The sequence below is a fragment of the Phocoena phocoena genome, chromosome 5, assembly GCF_963924675.1.
Source record: "Phocoena phocoena chromosome 5, mPhoPho1.1, whole genome shotgun sequence".
NCBI classification, from domain to species: Eukaryota; Metazoa; Chordata; class Mammalia; order Artiodactyla; family Phocoenidae; genus Phocoena; species Phocoena phocoena.
In genome coordinates this window covers 57,652,484-57,675,862 of record NC_089223.1, presented here as the reverse complement: position 1 = coordinate 57,675,862, position 23,379 = coordinate 57,652,484, and positions in this window count along the sequence as shown.

Sequence of the window (23,379 nt, the reverse complement as noted above, 5' to 3'; positions counted from 1 at the left end):
CTGGGTTGCTTGTTTTCTTATTATTGAGTTTCCAGAGTTCTTGCATATTTAGGGGATATAAATCCTTTATCAAATACCTATTTTGCAAATATTTTCTTCTAGTGTGTGACTTGTCTTTTCATTTTCTTAACAGTGTCTTTGCAGAGCAGAAGTTTTAAATTTTAATGAAGTACAACTTATAAGTGTTTTCTTCATGGATTATGTGGTTAGAGTTATATCTAGAAACTCATTGCCAAGCCGAAAGTCACCTTGATTTTCTACTCTCTTATCTTGTAGAACTTCATTTCTTCTACATAGACAATTATGTCATATACAAACAAAGACAGTTTTATTTCTTCCTTTCCAGTATATAAGGCTTTTGTTTCCTTTATTGTCCTTTATTGTCTAATTGCATTAGCTAGGACTTCCAGAATGATGTTCAATCAGATATCTGAGAATGGATATCCTTACCATGTTCCTCATCTTAGGGGGAGAGCATCTAGTTTCTAACCATCAAATATAATGTTAGTCATAGGTTTTTTGGTATATGTTCTTTATCAAGTTGAAGAAGTTCCCCTCTATTTATTATGGAGCTTCCAGGATGAGAATATATTTTCTTGCTTTTTCCAGCTTCTAAAGCTTTCTATATTTCTTGGCCTTCCATATTTAAAGTGCATCAATCGAAATTCTACTTCCATTGTTGCCCCTAGTTTTTCTAAATTTGACCTTCTTGCCTTCCTTATAATAAGCTCCCCTGTGATTATATTGGACACACCCAGATACTTCAGGTTAATCTCATCTCAAGATCCTTAACTTAATCACACATTAATAGTTCCTTTTGCCACGTATTTACAGCTTCTGGGGATTAGGACCTAAGCATCTTTGGAAAGCCTTTATTTTTTCAGCCACAGTAAGCTTCCTTGCTTCCATCTTTTCTAATTAAATCTTCCATATTCCTTTTAATTCAACTGATATATCACTTGCATGGTGAAATATCTCTGAACCACTTAATAAGATTTGTTTTCTCCTTCCTGTATACAGTTTTTATTTTACTTGACTTATTTAAAATTTTTGGACTCACTTAAAACTTTCTTGTTTTCCTTAGTATTACTTCCTTTTAATCATATTTCCTCTTTTTCATAACAATATGACCTTGAAAATACTATTCATTCAACAAATATTTACTGTACTCTTATTATATGTCAAGTCCTATGATAGGCACTAAGAATAATATAGGAAGTGAAAGAAACATCTTTTTTATTTATTTTTTGGGGGATAATATGTATTGCTTACATAGACAATGATTGAATTATGAGTCCAAGTTCAGAATGGGAAAATATTTGGGGAAAACAATTAAAAACATATCTACCATTGACTAGAACTGCAAATCTAAAAATTTCTTCTTTTTTAAATTTAATTAATTAATTTATTTTTTTGCGGTACGCGGACCTCTCACTGTTCTGGCCTCTCCCGTTGCGGAGCACAGGCTCTGGACGCACAGGCTCAGCGGCCATGGCTCACAGGCCTAGCCGCTCTGCGGCATGTGGAATCTTCCCGGACCGGGGCACGAACCCGTGTCCCCTGCATCGGCAGGCGGACTCTCAACCACTGCACCACTAGGGAAGCCCTTAATTTAATTTTTTATTGAGTTATAGTTGATTTACAATATTATGTTAGTTTCAGGTGTACAACATATTGATTAAAAATATTTATAGATTATAATCGATTTATAGTTATTAGAAAATGTGGCCTGTATTCTCTGTGCTATACAATATATCCTTGTAGCTTGTTTATTGTGTACATTGAAGTTTGTACTTCTTAACTGACTACTGCTTCTTGCTCATCCACCTTCCGTCTCCTCACTGGTAACCAATAGTTTATTCTCTACATCTGTGAGTCTGCTTTTTTTTTCATTGTATTCACTAGTTTGTTTTATTTTATAGATTCCACATATAAGTGACATCATGCAGTAATTATCTTTGTCTGACTCATTTCACTAAGCATAATACCTTCCAGATTCATCCATGTTGATACAAATGGTAATTTTTTAAAATTGCTGAATAGCATTTCATTGTGTGTGTGTGTGTGTGTGTATATATATATATATATATATATATATATATATATATATATATATATATATATATACACACACACACACAACATCTTTATCCATTCATCTGTTGATGGCACTTAGGTTGCTCACATATCTTGGCTATTGTAAATAATGCTGTGATGAACACTGGGGTGCATGTATCTTTTTGAATTAATGTTTTTGTTTTCTTTGGATATATACCTAGAATAGAATTGCTGAATCATATGGTACTTCTATCTTTTAGTTTTTTTGAGGAACCTCCATACAGCTTTCCACAATGGCTGCACCAATTTACATTCCCACCAACAGTGTACAGGGTTCCATTTTCTCCACATCATTACCAACATTTATTATCTGTGCTTTTTTGGGTGGTAGCCACTCTGACAGGTGTGAGGTGATGTCTCATTGTGGTTTTGATTTGCATTTCTCTGATGATTAGTGATTTTGTGCATCTTTTCATGTCCCTGTTGGCCATCTGTATGTCTTCTTTGGAAAAATGTCTATTCAGACCTTTTGCCCATTTTTTAATCAGATTGTTTTTGTTGCTATTGAATTGTATAAGCTGTTTATATATTTTGGGTATTAACTTGTTATTGGTCATACCATGTGCAAATATTTTCTCCCATTAAGTAAGTTGTCTTTTTATTTGTTGATGGTTTACTTTGCTTTACAAAAGCTTTTAAGTTTAATTAGGTCCCATTTATTTATTTTGTCTTTTGTTTCCTTTGCCTTAAGAGACAGATCCAAAAAAATATTGCTATGATTTATGTCAAAGGTGTTCTGCCTCTGTTCTCTTTAAAGAATTTTATGATTTCTGGTCTTACATTTAGGTCTTTAATTCGTTTTGAGTTTATTTTTGTGCATGGTGTGAGAAAATGTTCTAATTTCATTCTTTTCCATGTAGTGGTCCAGTTTTCCCAGCACCACTTATTGAAGAAACTGTCTTTTCTCCATTTTTCTTCATTGTATGTTCTTGCCTCCTTTGTCATGGATTAATTGACCATAAGCATGTGGATTTATTTCTAGCCTCTCTGTTCTGTTCCATTGATCAACATGTCTTTTTTTGTGACAGTACCATACTGTTTTAATTACTGTAGCTTTGTAATATATAGTCTTAAGACAGGAAGATTGATAACTCCATCTCTTCTCTTCTTTCTCAGGATTGTTTTGGCTATTTGGGGTCTTTAGTGTTTCCACACAAATTTTAAAATTATTTGTTTTAGTTCTGTGAAAAATGCCATTGGTATTTTGATAGGAATTTAATCGAATCTGTAGGTTGCCTTAGGTGGTATGGTCATTTTAACAATATCAAATCTTCCAATCCTTGAACATATTATATCTTTCCATCTATTTGTGTTGTTTTCAGTTTCTTTCATCAGTGTCTAATAGTTCTTGGAGTACAAGTCTTTTACATCCTTAGGTAGGTATATTCCTAGGTATTTTATTCTTTTTGATGTACTTGTAAATTAGACTGTTTTCTTAATTTCTCTTTATAATAGTTCATTGTTATTGAATAAAAATTCAACAGATTATGTATATTAATTTTGTATACTACAACTTTACTGAATTTACTGATGAGCTCTAGTAGTTTTTTGGTGGAGTCTTTAGGATTTTATTTGTATAGTATCATGTCATCTGCAAACAGTGACAGTTTTACTTCTGGCTTTCCAATTTGGATTCCCTGTATTTCTTTTTCTTGTCTGATTGCTGTGTGTAGGACTTCCAATACTATCTTGAATAAAAGTGGTGAGAGAGGGCATCCTTGTCATATTCCTCATCTTAGAGGAAAAGCTATCAACTTTTCTTCATTGAATATAATGTTAGTTGTGAGCTAATCATATATGGCCTTTACTATGTTGAGGTATGTTCCCTCTGTATCCACTTTCTGGGAAGTTTTAACCATAAATGGATGTTGCGTTTTGTTAAAGCTTTTCATGCATCTACTGAGATAATCATATTATTTTTATTCTTCAGTTTGTTAATGTGGTGCATCACACTGATTGATTTGCTCATCCTTGCATCCTTGGGATAAATTCTACTTGATCATGGTGTATGATCCCTTTAATTTATTGTTGGATTTGGTTTGCTCATATTTTGTTGAGGATTTTGGCATCTATGTTCATCTTTGATATTGGCCTTAATTGTCTTTTTTATGTGATATCTTTGTCTGGTTTTGGTATCAGGGTGATATTGGCCTTGTAGAATGAGTTAGGAAGCATTCCTTCCTCTGCAGAGTTTTGGAACAGTTTGAGAAGGATGGGTGTTAACTGTTCTCTATATGTTTGGTAGAGTTGTTCTCTGTCCCTTTTTCTTTCTCTTCTCCTTCTGGGACCCCTATAATGTGAATGTTAGGGCACTTGATGTTGTCCTAGAGGTCTCTTATACAGACTTCATTTATTTTTATTGTTGTTGTTGTCCTAGAGGTCTCTTATACAGACTTCATTTATTTTTACTATTTTTCTTTTTTCTGTTAAGCTTTAGTGATTTCCACTACTCTGCCTTCCAGCTTACTGAGCTATTCTTCTGTATCATTTATTCTACTGTTGATTCCTTCTAGTGTATTTGTCATTTCAGTTATTATATTCATCATCTATGTTCAGTTCTTTATTTTTTCTCTTTTTTTAAAAACTTCTAAATTCTCATGGTTCATCCATTCTTCTCCTGAGTTCTTTGATTACCTTTATAATATTTACCTTGAACTCTTTCTTGGGTAAATTGTCTACCTCCACTTCACTTAGTTCTTCTTCTGGGGTTTTATCTTGTTCCTTCTTTTGGAACATGTTCCTCTATCACCTCATTTTATCTAACTTTCTGTTTTTATTCATATGTCTCTGATAAGTTGGTTCTGTTTCCTGACTTTGGAGAAATGGCTTTTTGTAGAAGATATCCTATGCATCCCAGCAGTGCACTCCCCTCTGGTCACCAGGGCTATATGCTCTAAAGGTATCCCTTTTGTGGGCTGCGTGGGTCCTTTTGTTGCAGTAGGCTGACAATTCTGGGCAGTCTGGTAGGTGTGGCTGGCCCCCACTGTGGTTGGTTGCCAGGATATGCTTTGTGCAGAGCTTGCTGGCCCTTGGTTGGTGGGGCTGGGTCATGAGGTGGCTGGCTGTGGAAGCCCAGGAGGCCTTGGGGCTAGTGCTGACTCACTGTTGGGAAGAGTCAGGGTCCAAGAGATCCTGGGACTGGTGCCCATCCATCAGTGGGTGAAGCTGGGGCTGATATTTGTGATTTTGGTGTGTCTGTGTGAGGAGGTGATCTCAAGGTCTTTCTACTCTGCCATCTTGAGAACTCCACCTCAACACCTTTTTTATTTTAATGGAGCTTATAGATCACAAAAATATTTAATTATAATATGGGATAGATTTAATGGAGATAAGATTATATGAATTTACTAGTGGAACTGAGCTGGTCTGGTGGGGGCAGGAGTGGTGGTAGTGATAACAATGGTGGAGGTTAGGGACAGCTTAGACTTTTACAAGGATATTAAATTGATACTTCAAATTCAGGAGGTGTTTCAAACAGAGAAAATAGTATATATAGAGGGGTTGGGAAGGGAAAAAAATGTTTAAGGAACTGAAAGAAGATCCGAATGACTAAGTATGGAGAAAACAGAGAATGGCATGGAATGGGACTTCAGAGATAGGCAAGGGCTAGATCTCAAAGGGCTTTTTTAGTCATGTTACTGGTTCTCACTGGTAATATTGGTTTTAAGCAGTGAATTATCATGATTATATCTAGGTTTGAAAGGGAATCACCATAATTACATTTCTCTTTTAAAAATACCTGATAGTTCCTTTTAGTCTATCTCACAGTAATTTTTCATACTACCTTCTGTATATTTCTACTGGTTTAAAAGATTTTTGCCATGATTTATTGCTGGAAATCTGTTTTTTTAGTTTAAGAAAGCAACTTTTTCACATTTGCCTTGAAGAAAAATTTATTGAAGGTGGAATTTTAAGTTGAAGGAGAGGAGAGTGTTAGATGCTTCACTTCCTGTGCAGACCTCCTCTGTACCACTTGTTGATTTGTGTTGAACTTAACAGTTTACCAGTTTTCCCATATAGATTGCAAAGAGATCAGAAAAGGTGCTTCAGTCATGTTCCTGAATTCCCAGGAACATAGTAGGTGTTAAATACATTAAAATCATATGGATATATTTAGTTCAATTAAAAATGTTACATGAAGATTATTTGCTTACACTTAATGCAGGGAACTATAACATTTCACACAGAGAAATGGAATTTTACCAGAAAGAATTGGGGAATTTGTTCTCTTTTTTATTGCCATAGTAACAATGCACTTTTCAGTGTGTCCTTATAATATTCACCAGTTTCCCACTTTGCTGTCTTTTAAAATAGAAGGAAAACACTCCGCCCATCTGGAAAGAAAAAATAATGAAGGTAATATCAAATATAATTTGAAATAACAAATGCAATCATTTTTACTGGGTGCTATCATGTTCAAAAATAGTAAAAGATGTATTTTATAGTATAATACTAGTCTGAAAACTCATGGGAAAATCCATGACATCTCAGATGTACTTACCACTCAACATGATGATTTTGAGGTTTTATGACTGTATTTCTGTAAGAAACCATGGCAACTTAGGTAATGGCCTTCTTTTTTTTAACTTATTTTATTTATTTATTTATTTTTGGTTGTATTGGGTCTTTGTTGTGGTGCACAGACTTTCTCTAGTTGCGGTGAGTGGGGGCTACTCTTAGTTGCGGTGTGTGAACTTCTCATTGAGGTGGCTTCTCTTGTTGTGGAGCATGGGATTTAGGTGTGCAGGCTCAGTAGTTGTGGCACACAGGCTTAGTTGCTTTGCGGCATGTGGAATCTTCCTGGACCAGGGCTCGAACCTGTGTCTCCTGCATTGACAGGTGGATTGGTGACCACTGCGCCACCAGGGAAGTCCCGGTAATGGTGTTCTTTTCTGACAATCTCCCAAACCTCAGGTTATCTGTAGATGACAAGTATCTTTTTTATATTGATACTATTCTGCCTCGCTAATTATGCCAGACCAATACAGCTGTTGTTCTCTTCAGGACAGTTCCACCAAATATTGTGTTAATTAAGGTTAGCATGTTTGTTGCATCTAACGTGTTATGTGTCTGATTTGAAAAACTACTTCTCATTTTAATAACATACATAAGGACAGGAACAATTAAATTTAGGATATGTAAGAGATTGATTTGGCACTGTATTTCACAAAGAGAAAAAAATGCAAGTGTCCATGGGGGTAGTGAAGGATGGGAATGAGTGTTTGTTTTGTGTGTGTGTGTATGTATATATGTGTGCATATGTGTATATATGTCTATACATAAACATATAGGTTATATTACATATGTATATATACACACAGAATAACAAACATACAAGTTAATTGTATAAGAGAAATGAACTAAGCATAATTCACATAAACAATTATACACTTTGCCTGTAAGACGAATACTGTCTTATTTCAATGAAGGCCAAAAAAAATAAGCAGTTATTATATGCTTGTTTTTATTATGATAAAGAGTGTTTTTATTATAATAAAGAGTAACATCTTTCAATAACTTTGTCTCAGATTCATTGACTAACCAAGTTCAAAGAAATGTATAAATATATACTAGAAAGCCCAACAGTTATGGAGCCAGGCATAGTATATTTAACTTTGCACAAGTTTTATAACTGCTTCTATATAAAGTTTGGATGGTGATGGTAATTGCTACCTTGTGGCATTAGTTTTTATGAGGATGAATTGGAAAAGTATTTATATAGTGATCAGAGGATGCTATTCCTCTCAAAATTGAGATTAAGGAACAAAGAGATTGAGTTATTTAAGAATAAATCATAATCTCCAATATGCCTGTGGTATAATTTAATTCCACTTTAAAAAAATTATTTAATTTATTTTTGGCTGTGTTGGGTCTTCATTGCCGCACACGGGCTTTCTCTAGTTGCAGCGAGCAGGGGCTATTCTTCATTGTGGTGCACAGGCTTCTCATTGCAGTGGCTTCTCTTGTTGCAGAGCACAGGTTCTAGGCGCTCAGGCGTCAACAGTTGCGGCACGTGGGCTCAGTAGTTGTGGCTCGTGGACTCTAGAGCACAGGCTCAGTAGTTGTGGTGCACAGGCTTAGTTGCTCCTCTGCATGTGGGATCTTACCGGACCAAGGCTCGAACCCATGTCCCCCTGCATTGGCAGGCGGATTCCTAACCACTGCACCACCAGGGAAGCCCAATGCCACTTTTAATATAGATGGGAAAGGAAGTTGTAGGCCTGGTCCATGTCAGACCAGAGATATGAACTCAGTCCTTTTAAGTCCAATGAGTAGTGGTCATTTCAAAATGCCATGGATGACTGAAAATGATATCTGGAAAGGTTTTCTCCCATGAACAATTTAAGGCAAATTACATTAGCTTCTATCAGCAAAGATATATTCCAAGGTAAATGGACAAAGGGAGATTATGATGGGAAGTTACACCAAGAAAATTCCACATTACAAGGACAAGGTCCAGAGGGCAAGTGTGAATATGGGTGTCGATTACTGAGATATCTGTGTTGTTACCAGATATCTGTGGGCTGTAAGGACCTAAGTGAGAAAAAGTCATACAGAAAGTGTCACTAAGGAACCCTTAAGTATATTTTGTGATTTGGTTCTATTCCAAATTCACCTTTCTCTGTTCCTTGACTTGCAGATCATAATTTAATCATTCATTCAACTAACAGTTACTATGTATCAGGAACTAATCTAGATACTGGATGCACCTCTGAACAAAAAAGATGAAAAGTCCGGCTCCCATGAAGATTAAATTGTAATTGGAAATAGTAAAATGCTTATGGATTTCTGCAGTACTCTTTCCTTCCTCTTCACCTAGGTAATCTTTAGTAGTCTGCTTAGTGCTCATGTCTTTTAGGAAACCTTCCTGAATCTTGTCATGTGGATGATAGTTCCAATTCTATGTGCCTCTGCTATTAACACTTAACATAGGAATAAACTTCCTTTGTGAATATGTCCAAGAACTATCCTTGTTTAATTTTATATTTAAAAATATATAAATATTATATTATAATTAATTAAAATTGTGAATATTAATAATAAATATTATCTATAATAATTATTATAAATTAATAAAAATTATATATGTATGTATATGTTTGCTGATTGAATTTTGGTAAATATTTAGTTAAATTTTCCCAGATGTTGTTTTTATTGATCAAATGACTAGATATCTGCCAAATTTCTGCATCAACCTGGAACCATGTAAACATGTTTCTCCCTGTCCTTTAAGATTCCTTGAAATAAACAAAGGAATATAGAAAAGAATTATATTAATAGAAACATTACAAAGCATGATATTCAGTTAATATTACTGACAGTAAATAACTGTTCTGTCTATACCTTTAAATTCCCTGTGTATTAATAGTAAGGTAATAGTTTGTGAATAAATGCACAGGCGCGCACACACACACACACACACACAGCTAATGATTGACATTCTTACCACCATTTTCAAAAATTTTGAGCAGCACGTTAGCCCAAAGACAATTAAAAAAAAAAAAGAACAAATTCCAAACCCATTAGGGAGAAAAATTACCTATGGAGCTGGAGTTGATCTGATATATCCAGCAAAACTGGGTATAGCAACTTGAATAATGATCCAGAAGACTGACAGGGTGATTGATAAGACTTCTATAAACTCACGGGGCTCATAAAGGATTTCTCCGCTCTCTGTCTGGAGTTGCAGCAACTGGTGTGGTTCCTTTAATCTGCAGCTGAAGTGTATTAGAATATATGATGAATTAACATGGATTTTTCTTCCTTTTATCACTGTCAGTTTTATAAAAATACACTATTAGACATATACATTAAATTATCTTGTTGTATTTAATAATTCTCCATTTCCTTTGTGATTTGTTCACTTATTATCTATGTCTCCTCATCAGCTTAGTGAGTTTTATTTTGTTCTACTAAATGAGCGAACACTTAAATTGTTGCTCATAGCATCTATTAGCCTATTCTTTCACCCTTCCCTTCATCATTCTTGCTTTATGATTTAAAATTAAATCCTTTCCTCTTACTAACAGCCTTATTATTATTCAGGAGCCATGTGTGGAGTGGGTAAGTGAGCATACATGGACTGACTTTGCTGCTCTGTGACTTAACAGTTGGGTGACCTGGGCCAACCTTGGCCAGTTTACCCTTTCTGCTGTGTCTTACTTGTGAAATAAAGAAGTATTTCACAGGATTGTAATGAAGATTGAATGATACTTCAAAGAAATCATCTAGAACACTGTAAGCACCCAGAAGTGCTAATTCCTTCCCTGTCCATGAGTATAACTATTTTTGTGACTATGTTTTCATGTTATTTTTCTTCATTATAATAATGAGCAGAAAGGAAACAAAGCTTATATTTACACCCTAATTTTACACAGGAAGAAACATAGTTACTGGCCCAAGTTCATTTAGCTAGTAAGACCTAGAGACAATAATCTTTAGGTCATAACCTGAGTAATCTGGCTCTTATAATTCATAGAATTTTAGATTAATAAACGGGAATAGATGATTTTGGTGCTGACTACAATGTGAGGTTCTGTGCCAAGCACTTAATTTCCATTATTTTATATAAGTCCTTCCCCTACACAGTCTTAAAAGGCAGATACTTATTTTAAGAGTAAATTTAGACTCATTGCTCACCCAGACAATATGTGGTGAATTTCAGATTAAAATCCAGGAAATAATAACCTTAAAATCTATACTGTCTCTAATCATGTTGGATCCATGCTTGGAGGCACCTTAGGGGTAATTTATGTCAACTTTCTCTTTTTAGGAGAAATTTGGTCTAAGGAAATCAACTTATACAAGGCAAAGCCATAACTTGTCTCCTCAAAACTTTGTCTCATATATGATCATTAGATTTTTTTTAAACCTTTATTTGACTCATTGCTTTCTTTTAAACATGTTGACATATTTCAACAAATTTTCTTCATCTCTAAATCTCCTATTATTTTTGAATCTACATGTCTTTAGGTCAGACTTTATATCAAGAAGAGATCACTGGGTTTTAGCCTTCAGCAGAACTCCAGTGAGGTATTTGGTACATGTAACTTCATCTCCTTCTTATATTGGTGTCTTTTGTGAAGAATGCAAGTGAATAATTTCAAAATATCTGCCAAATATTAGGTGACAAAAGTGATCATAACTGCTTATATCTAATAGCCTTGAGAGAACGCCTTAAAGTTACTTCAAGTATATTATGCAAAGAAATATAATGATTATTAAAATATATATATATAATTCATCCTTCTTATCAGTCCAGGTTTGTTAGGGAGTCTATATTTTTCAGTTGCCCCTATAAAAGTACCATAATTTTTTCCTTCTATGCTCTTTTTTTCTGAATTTCCAAAAATTATCCACCTTTTCAGATCATGTACTCTTTGGCCTGACTGCCTTAGGAATCTTCTAGTTCTTCAAAATAATAGCCAAGAAGTTTAAAATATGGCTTTCTTCTCAGATATATGAAATATAGTTGTCCTAATGACTGACTTTTGACAAGATGACATCATTTTAACATCATAATAGAATTGAGAATTCTTAGTTCTGTCAATATAAAAGAAGGGTTAAAAAGTTCATTGTTTTATACCAGGCCTGAAATGGCTGAAACTAAACACACTAACGAGCTTATAACTGATCTTAGGATCAATGTCTTTTTTGGTAATCTCTCTTTCTTTATGAGAATATCTTGTAAAAATATACCTGGCCATGAGTAGAAAGCGAGTTTTGCTTAGGAATAGTCTTGTCACCGAGGTCAGAAGCTATCAGCATTGCTTTGTATATGTAGCAACTCAAGACTCACTATACCATTCCTACTGTAAAGGCAACTCTTGCAGCATTTTTATTCCTTTCTCCCATTTACTTTCACAGTGTATAATTGATCCTTCCATAAACTCTACATGATAAAGTATCTCACTCAATATGACTTTTACAATTAATGCTAAAATGTAAACCAACATGTTGTGGACTCAGTTAATACTGTCTTTTCCTCTGCTTTTATAACGTTTAGTGAAATGACTATTTCAGGATCACGTGCTCCAATGCCCCACACATGGTGAGGGCAAGAGTCAAGACTAAGCATTGTTCCTCTAGAATGGGTCTTACTCAAGGTATGAGTTCAGTACATGCTGACTGAATCAACCTATGTATAGTTATATCACTTTAGATCTTTACATAATCACAAATGTATTAATATATATGGTTACATGTCAGTGCTACTGAAAGTACTCCCTTAAATATATATTTAAACTTATTTTTAAAAATAATAAATCATGGGTTAGTTAGGATAATCACTTTTATCTTCAACTATGATCTTTTATTCATTTATTTGAACAGAGCTCTATTTATATCAAAACGTTATATTTATGTGGCTGCTTTCAGGTTACAAATTAATTTCAAAAACATTTTCCCGTTTGATCTTTAGTGTATCTGCAGAAAGGAAAGCTAGGTATTATTTCTATTTTACAAGTAAGGAGAAGAAGTTTGAAGTTAATTTGAACCAGTTTATTGGTAGTAGCACAGTGAATAGTTATTTTTGCAACAAAATTAGTTTTCCAAATATTTATTAGAAAATTCATCAAAGTATTTTTTTTGTATATAAACACACATACTACATACTTATTCACCATAGCATTGAGTGTGTGTCAGAGAAGTAAATTTTGGATCTTTCCAGAAGGTTCTTTTCTAAGTGGATGTGCAATATCATTATTGCTATAATCAGCAATGCTTTATTTATTTATTTTCCCTCTGGTATCAGCCTCCTTCCTTCAGATTCTTTGTGCTCCTGAGATTACAAGAGCATCCCTCTTGAGTAAGGATGCAGTCATTGTACATTCTGTGGAGAAGACGTAAGCTGCGGACAAATGAAAGCTGCTGCTGTGTTTTATCTGGCTTTTTAGAGATAAGCATTCTAAGGTCAAGATAAGTTTTTATGCTCCTGTGCTCTTTATTAACTGCTTTAAATTATGATAAGAGGTCAAAACACAGAGGTCCTACTAATTTATTTCCTAATTATTATGTGTGTGTGTGTGTGTGTGTGTGTGTGTGTGTACACATATGATGTCTCAAAAGGAAAAGGCAAAAAAAAAAAGTAATATATAATGAATTTAGAGACAAGAAATGTGAAGGGGGTCATAGTGGTATTTATATGATAGACAGAGTAGTCTTTGTTATAGTATGGGTATGTGGCCATGTTGGAAGAAGTTTGTCAGTTTGAAGAGGAAAAATCCAAAATCCCTGAAATGATTTGTTCACAGACTTAAATCTGAAATGTAAGATTAATTTTCATTTGTATAGAAATCCCATTACTCATACAGTTAATGATAATTAGGTCCTCTAAAGTTATACATGTCCTCTAAAATTATGTATGTCCTTTTCAGGACTGCATTGGTTTGTTTGTCTGAAAATATCTAGCTGGTAGGATAACGTTTGTCTCACCTAATATATTTTCATGCTACTGTTAACATTATTAAATTTGTAATTTTGTTTTTATGCTTGTGCTGCATGATATTCCCAGCTCTCAGAAATGGACCCATGACTGAAATGTGATTCACTGAAGCCTGAAAAGTGATAGAAAGAGTTACATAAATAGTACAACCACAGATAACATCATAAACAAAGAGTGAACTGGTCTACAGTGCTGAATATGGAATGCAAATCTGTATATGCTGGGACACATAAGTCTGCAAGTGTCATGATTTCACATATGCAGCAGGAAAAGAAAAATACAAATAGGAAGTACATTATGAATATCTTTAAAAAATTGAGTTATATTTGATTAGAGATTAATTTACCACTATTCCCTAGTTTATTTTCCATTATAAAGCCTTGTCAAACAAGGACATAAATGTCTGGCAAGACCATTTCTTGAAGGATTAATTGATGTGTTCCCCCTGCTTCCTTGTGAAATATTCAGCTTATAGCCTGAGAAATATTCCACTCTTCTCAGACGCATGAGTAAGGGAAATCACCCACTACAGAATCATCCACAGGAAGTCTAACATCATAAAGGTAGAGAAGAAAAGAGAGGAATAAGGGAAGAAACAGAGCCAGGAGATGAAAGAAATGAAGGAGTAGGCACAGAAGGGAAGGAAAGAGAAAGGAGGCAGGAAAGGAAGGGCTTACCTTGTCTGAGGAGTAGGTAGAAAATACCTTCACTGTTAGGTACCAGAAGTCTGCATGGATCCCGGCTAACTGTGGAGCGATTGTTTTTGTTTCCCATGGAGAGGTCCCCAAATAGAGAAACTGCAGCTCTTTGATTTGAACACCCAGTTACATTGTAACTGTCCTATAACCTGAAGACTCTACCTTCATTTTGTCCACTCCCAAATGTCGAGTTATCTGTGACTAACCCACCATCCTATAGTTTGGGATACATTCTGTACCTCCTCAGCAGAGGGGAACTTAGACATGAGTTGTCTGGTGGGCTGGTGGTGGTGGTGATGATACTCACTCATTGCAGGAGTGGGAGGTAGAAGAACTGGACATAATAAGTGGGAAATTGTCATTGATTCTTTTATTTTTGATCCAGTAAACTAAGGGAGATTTTTTAAAAAATAACATGCAAAAAATAAAAAAATAACATGCATAAATAATTTCTATGCAGTAAAAGTGATTAATTTTTTTGTGAAACGTACAGAAGAGAAGCATTTAAGATTTCAGACTTTATAGCAAAAACTACTTAAAAAATTATATAGCCAATTGCAATATTAATGACAAATATTACAAACAAAGAGAAAGTAGAGGAGGTTATTGTCAAAAATCTTTTATCGAATGATATTTCAAGATGATGCATAATATTAACTATGTATCAAACGAAGAAAAATAATTACTATGTGGTAGGTGCCTGTAGATATTTTAATAACCAGTTGATTGAAATCAACTTTGTAGATTATGAATAAATTCTTGGCCCATGCACTGTACAGATATGAGAGAATCAGAGTTGATGACTTTTTATTCTCTTTATCAATGAGGAAGTCATGCTACAAGGATAAGAGATTTTTTATTTGGTTATCACCTATTTTGTGATCTTGGTCTTTGTAGCTGTGGGCTTGTAAGAAGAGTTGGGAGGAGGGAAAGGTGTTACTTTGTGGACCAGTCTGAGTGTCCTTTGATACTAATCTACGTACACCTTCACTCATAGTAAATATTTTGTGAACATTGATATGCCTCCTGACTTTGATTTCGTGTATCAAGAAACAGTAAAAATGTTAATTCACTCCCGTTGTGGCCACAAAATCTTCTGCTTAGTGAAAAAATGGGCAGTGAGTTAAAGAATCTGCTTTTCCATGTTAATGTACTCTCTCTGTGCTGGGCAAGGTACCTACATGACTTTTTGAAAATCTTGTTCAGGTTAATATGCTCTGCCTACACACTAATATTGTCCCTGAATAATATTCACATATTTCAAGTAATTTCCTCACTAGCATATCAACCATATATATTGAGTAGTTAAATTACTTGAGCCTATCCTTCAGAGCTGAAATGACAAAATCTTCAATGTTGAAGATTAGACATGAAGATTTCTAAAGTTAATTGTGCCGCAAATTCTTTGCCTTTGATTAATTTCCTATTGGTTGATTGTATTTTTCACTTGTTGAAGAAATACATCAGAGATAATATCAAGTGAACTTAAAAATCACATTAAAACATGGTAAGAGAACATGCAAAAAGAATTCTAGAAATGAATCTAACATAGAGTGGATTAGAAATTTATCCATTGACCTTCAAAGATTCAGGGTGCATGTGCATTTCTCTCATCTTTAAAATTAACTGAGAAAATTAATATTTTAAAATTCGATGGTCCTTAGTTAATTTTATAGCCATATTGAAAGTAGGAGTACTTTTAATATTCAATCTTAATGTTGATTTCTTATCCACTGACTTCCTGTCTTGCTGAAGGCAACACACTTCACAGAGGGGAGCAGCAGAGTGAGTGGAGGAACAATTGAACAATAGGGAACTCTTAGTCCAAAATCCAGCCATTGTTGCAATAGGTGACAAAATTGTCTCTAGCACCAGGAACTGCTTTAGAGCCAACCCCCAAGGCCTATGAATTCATAGTGAGTGTTATGAAATCCATGGCCTGCAGGGCTGGACTGCAAAATATTTGGTACTGGTACATGAAAAGATAAATATAGAAACCAAGAAGAAGAATTTGGAACTTTTTTTACAGTAATTTGACAACCTACTGCATACAAGCATGTGATCAGTGGACTCACATCACTGAGAAGGTTTAGACTAGTTTTGGTAAAGTTCATCTTGCAGAGTAAACTGGCATAGGGTGAGATGCTTATGTGTAGTAGGATCACAACACAACATGTGGCATTTTAAAGTTAGTTTGTTAAGTATAACTCAAAAGGATATATCAGAAAAATGTGTTATTGGTTTCTTGTCTTTTGTGTTTTAATTAAGCCTGGTTTTTAATTTATAGTGTAACAAGACTTAGAAAAATAAGGAAGTGACATATATATTATTTGTTTCACTCCTAATTTACAGATTATGAAATATTTTCACTGAACTATTTTTTCAAGAAAAGATAAAACTTTTCTAACTGTTGCAGAATGGTAGTGTAAAAAATTCTGGTCTTAGGTAAAGAGAAGCTTTATTAAAAAGGACAGTTGGAATAGGAGGAAGGGCACTATTGCCATAGGATGAGGGAGACTTTTGCAATAGGGAGAACACTTTGACCATAATAAGATCTGCAAGACTCTTCAGTATTAGGCAAAAAGGTATTTTCTTTTATAGGATGACTAACAAGGCTAAAAAGAACTTAGTGAGTAAGAGGGGAATGATTGGGTGGTGTGAACAAAAAGTTGAACAGAAAATTCTTTCCTTAAGATCAGCTGATTCTTGATTCTCCGGCGGGGTTGTTATGAAAGTTGGTTCACTTTCCAATACTGGCTAAGACTGGGCATGCGTCAAAATTCAGTTTTGTGTGTTCTGAGGAAGAAAAGAAATGAAACTAAAGTTTACACAACTAGAGTTAGCAGATATGTTGTCCAGATTGGTCAATGAGTACGAATTGTTTAGCTAATCATGGATGAGACAAAGAATGAGAATTTGGTCTGTGTCTAGCCTTGTCATAGGTGAGTAAGGTAGGAGGCATCATTGACTCTTATCTAAGTCATGGAGGAAGAGGATTCTTTGCAGTAAGTTGTTTTATAGAATACAAAATGATTAAGGGGGAATTTCTTACCTGTCACTCTTTGCCGGGAACACAGGAATCTGGTAGAGTTTAACACTGTCAGCTCCCCCATTTGCTTAAGCCAAATAAATATCATTCATTGCTGAGTAACTCAGAGGGGATTGTAAATCAGAGTGGGGAAAAGTAGCTTCTAAGAAGTAGACACCCGAGGACTCTTGTTGGCACTGTTCCTGTAAAATCAGTTAAACTATCTATTGAGAGGTAGTAGCAAAGGTCAGTTGCATTAGGTTCAGGCATCTTAAAAGAAAGTTGCTTAAAATGAAAATAAGAATTATTAATAGAAAAAATTGTATTAAAGTAAAAAACCAGAAGTTGAACCCCAGAAGGTATTCAGTGAATTCTAAGAGTTTGATGGATGAAAATCTTTCAGTTATGTAGCAGTGCTTGTTGAGCTTCTTGGAGCTAATAAGATGTCAGTGTTCCAGTTATCTCTCCTCTAAGAGCTTGCAAGACCTGAGCACTTTATCTCCCAGTCAGCAGATAGCGCAGGAAGAAATTTGCCCCACGCATAGTCTACTGTGGTGATAAGTCCTTCAAGGTTATCAAGTTTTCAGAATTTAGCTCACATTTTTTCTTCACATGTTGGAGGAAAGGGTCTGCTACATGGTTACCTAGAGTCCATGTAAGAGTCTGGTTAGTCAAGTTTTAGCTCTTGGTAATACCAAGTAAGGAAGGAGGGAGAAAAATTGGAAACATTAGTTGGGGGTATAGTCAAATTTTGAAGAAAACCAGAAGAATTGAAAATATTGTGAAGGTTGACAATGCATGACAGATGAAAGGATCCAGTCCAATTGAAATATAGGTAACAAAACTGGTTTTTCATATCCATTAGTTACTTACAATTTGGTAAGTGATGCTAAATAGCTCAAAAACAATTGAGGACCAGAATATGATAACCTGCATGGAGTGCTATGGTTGTCCACTGATACACAAAATTTCTTTCTATAGTCACCCTTCCTTTGATCAAAGATAATGTCAAAGAAAGGTTATTCTAGATCATAAATTAAGGTTTCTTTCATTAGATTTGGCCTCATTATTTCATAGATAAAGAATGGTGATTTGCCCTTAGAGGCCTTCTAAAATTTACTTTGCTGAAAATTTTCATGAGGAATCTCAGATAGCGTCTCAAAAGCCTCTTAAGGCTAGGAAGCCAAACCAAGAACTCATCATTATACTTCACCTTCAGTACCTATAAATCTGGGTGGATTTCTGTCTTCTAGAGGTCCCTAAAATATCCTGAATTCCCTATGCCTGCAAAGAAATGCTAATCCTTATCAACTGTAAGCCTGGAAGCTCTGTAAAGCTAGGTACTTCACTAGTTTTCCTAATAAGGCTTTGTGAGTTTTGGCTCCATAAAGTTAGCTTGATAGTGTCTAGTCATACGTGATTTAAAGCATCATTCTCAAATATGACATTCCAGTCAAAGCCTTGGTTTATTACCAGTGTTTTCAATTATGTCCTGCTAACAAAGGAAGACACATTGAACCTAAGCCAGAGTTATATTGCCATAAAATAAAAACATTCAATCCATAAGACTTTCCAAAATATGAAGCGATCAGGATAAATGTTTCATTTCTGTTTATAAGAACATAGTCTACTAAATTGTTAGGAATTATAGAGAGAAAAAGAGAAAAGAAAAAGGGGTTCCTCATATCCAGAAAATAGGATGTTAAATCAGCAGTATTCTAAGCAAAATCCATAATCATCCTTCATGAGTTCTTTCTGTCCTATGTAATTAATTCTTGTTCTGATAGATTCAGGGTTGTCTTGTGATCTCATTTGCTTCTACATTAGAGTTATGAAAATCCTGACTCAGTCCAATGGTATGATCTCAAAGTTATTTAACCAGTGCCATCAGAAACCTATGCCCAAGAGTACCTGGCATAGTCATTTTCTAAGGGTCTCTAAGACAGTCCTTTTTTGAAGACAGCATTCTGGTCTATAGCTAATTTGCAAGTGCTTTCAGGGAAGCATGAGAATAAAACAAAAAACTTTGTATAGAGGATGTAAGACTTTAAACTTGTGATTAATTTATCATTGATAATTTTCAAAAGCAAAAGATCTAATGAAAGTTTATTAAAATATAAATGCAACTGACAAGGAAATTTGCTTGTTTTTGGCACACAAAACAAAATCAATCAAAAATCACTGTGTCAGGGCTTCCCTGGTGGCGCGGTGGTTGGGAGTTCGCCTGCCGATGCAGGGGACATGGGTTTGTGCCCCGGTCCGGGAAGATCCCACATGCCGCGGAGCGGCTGGGCCCATGAGCCATGGCCGCTGAGCCTGCGCGTCCGGAGCCTGTGCTCCGCAATAGTAGAGGCCACAACAGTGAGAGGCCGTGTACGGCAAAAAAAAAAAAAAATCACTGTGACAATAAGAGGTTTTTAAAGTATACATAAGATGTAATAAGAACTTAGCACAAAATGAGAAAACTTATTTTCTTAACTAATTATGGTCATCATAAAGTCAAAATAAAACACAAGAAACAATTCCAATGTGACACAGAAGTTTTGCCTCCTAGGCAGATTATTCAGAAGGTAAAGATACATATTTTACGACCTCTTGTTAATAACAAACTGATAATTCAAGAAAATTTGTCATTTTAACAGAGAGAAAACCAGGTGTTAGTTTTGCATCAATGTACTATTTTACACAAAAGCACTTTTCAAACAGTTCTTATAAATAAACCTTTGATAGCTTTAAACATAAAAAATAAAATTGCCTGTTTGTAGCACTTCACAACTTTCTATACCCATTCAGGTTTTGTTCTACACTTTCCTCTTTCTCACGTGGAATAACTAATCACTTTACACTGGGACAAAATTACTCCTTTCTCCCCTAACGAAAACAATTCCTGAATACCCTGTATAGAAATTTGTTTTTTTCTGCAATTGTTTCTTCTGGTAGAGTCTCATTAACATATATTGGTTATAAATTTTAAATATATTAGCTTCCATTTCACAGAGAAAAGTATAAAGTGGATAATTGCGAACTCTGTCATAGACCAGGGGTTTGTCTTAGAGCTTAAGAATATACATACCCCAATTTTTATAACCGTTTATGTCCTTGTAATATAACTTGTAAATGTGACCAAAAATGAATAACATTAACAGACCCAAATACATAAAGTCTTAAAATTAGGCTTAGTAATTTATATTTCAGTATTTTATCTTACATAGAAATGATTTAGGTATTGAAAGAATAGTCATTAGTTAACCTAATGTAACATAAGTCTAGGAGATTTTTTTTTTTGGGTCATGCCGCCGCATGTGGGATCTTAGTTCCCTGACAAGGGATCGAGCCCATGCTCCCTGCAGTGGAAGTGCAGAGCCCTAACTACTGGACCACCAGGGTTAGGGGTTAGATTCCTGAGTCTAAGATTTTAAGTTATCGAAAGATCTTGGAGATTATATCTTCATATTGATGAACTATAAAACATAATTACTGTTGAAATAAAGTTTGTCAAAATATTCAATTTGATTAATCATAAATTTACATTTTCATATCTTAAACATCTAGTAGATATAATGTAAAGTTAGTCAGTAAAATGTAAGTTTAGGAGGAACATATCCAAACAGGAAAAAAAAAAGATTGTATTAGTCTTAATTTCTGGCAATTTTAGGAATATTCAACTTATATAAACTCTTATTGGTCTCTAAGCCAATCAGAATAGAGCTCCTTTGAGGAATTTTATAATGTAACTTGGTAATACCATCCAGAGTTAGGAAAATATTACACATGCATAACTTACCTACCTACCTACATATATATATATACATACTATGTTAGTCTGCTCAAGCTAGCAGAACAGAATACTCCTTATGGCTCTTTCTAATGGCTCCTGCCACATAGCTCTCTGTAGGGGCCTTGCCCTGTGGCTCTTTATTAGGGCAGTGTGGTCCAGTGAAACCAAGGGGGTGGTTCTATCCTGTGAAATCAAGGAGGAATCAGCCTTATCCTCTGAGCCTATGGTGGGAGTGGCAACCTCCACCTCCCGCTATGATCTCTGAATTGTCTTTGGAGTTATTCTTCCCTGTTCTTGAAGGATAATGTATGTATATTCACAGCTGAATAGATTTATGATCCTGTCCTGTAGAACCCCAGAAGTCTGACAGCCTTCCTTCATTCTGTCGTGTTTTCTCTCCCCTTTAGTTCCAGTTGTATTTCTGCTGGTATAATTCCATCTCTATACCTGGCTTCTGCTGAAGTGGCTGATTAAATCCATGAGTTGCACCCATGATTTCTTTATCAAATGGTTGTTCAGCCATACTCTTCGTGTTCTCTTCAGAACATGCTCCTTCACTTTTTACAGTATAGATAGGCTGAGAATTTTCCAAATCTTCAAGTTCCGGTTCCTTTTTCCTTCAGTTTATCTCTCCTTTTGCATTTTACTATAAGTAGTAGAGAGAAACTAAACCTCTCCTTCAATACTTTGCTTAAAAATCTCCTCAACTAAATTATAAATTTATCATTCCCAAGTTCTACCTTCCACCAAACACTAGAGAGGAGTCAAGTTCTTTGCTACTTTATAACAAGGATTGTCTTTCCTCTAGTTTCCAAAAACCTGTTCCTCATTTCCGTCTGAAACCTCACCAAAATCACCTTCAATGTCCATATTTCTAACAACACTCCCTTCAAAGATCATGTAGGGTATTTCTAGCATGAACCTCAAAACTTTTCTGGCCTCTACCCATCACTAAGTTCTGAAACCAATCTCACATTATTAAGTATTTGTTACAGCAGTACCCCACTTCGCAGTACCCGAATTTGCATATTAGTCAGTTGGGGCTGGCATAACAAAAGACCACAGACTGAGTGGCTTAAACAACAGAAATTTATTTTCTCAAAGTTCGGAATGCCAGAAGTCCAAGTTCAAGGTGCTGGCATAGTCAGGTTCTGGTGAGAGCTTTCTTGCTGGCTTGCAGATGACTGCTTCTCACAGAGCCTTTCTTCTGTGTGTGCAGAGAGAGAGAAAGAGAGGGAATGCTCTGGTGTCTCTTCCTCTTCTTATAAAGACATGAGCCTTATCAGATTAGACCCTTTTGACTTCATTTAACCTCCTTAAAGGCCCTATCTCCAAATATTGTCATATTGGGGGTTAGAACTTCAATATATAAATTAAGGGGGAGGCATAATTCAGTTCATAGCACATATATATGCATATACATACGTGCATAGACAGACCAAACAGACCCAAATGCAGAGCTTACAGGTTCAATTCTAAAATTTCAGCTATGAGTCAGACATAAACACAGAAATACAAAACTCACTGGTTTGTAGAGGTCTGGCTGTAATCCCCACCTTTATATTTTTACCAGGATTATGTTTCTGGTAGATGGGAAAATTTAAGGTTGCCTGTTTAATATGGGATTTAAAGGATACCCACTAACATTTGTGGAGGAGAGCGTTAATTTTTTTTTACTCTGGTATGTAATCTTATTTAGCCTATAGACTAAATTTTGGACAAGAGAAAAAGGACAACAAGTGACCATCTTCAGGTCTCCAAAGCTCATATGAGTGATATGATACCCAGACTGTTTCCAGTTAGCTTTTTCAGTCTCAGGCAGTTGCTTTTAGGGTCCTGCGCCTTTTGAGAGCCCAAGTAAAGCTGGAGTATGGAGTTACTATAAGGAGCTGAGGGCCAAAGTGAGAAGGGGAAGGTCTGGCAGAGGTGGACAGAGTGGTGGAGGAGTTGGAGATGTTGAAGAGAGAGAGATAAAAGATTCACAGAAGCTAAAGGAAGACCAAAGGTAGTACAAAGAAAGAAAGAGAAGGAATGGGTGATGAGAAAGGGAAGCTTTAAATGGCCCAAAATTTGGGGCAGTCCCAAATTTTCCAAAAAGTCCAGAATATTGAAGTTTTAAATGGTTCCATGGTGAATTTTTCCATTTCTCAAGGTACTGAACAGAATTAGTGCCTGAACATTTGTGCCCCCCCAAATTCATATATTGAAGCGTAACCACCAATGTGAAGATATTTGAGGATGGGTCCTTTAGGAGGGAATGATGGTTAGATAAGGACATGAGGATTAGTGCCTTTATAAGTAAAGCCACGAGAGA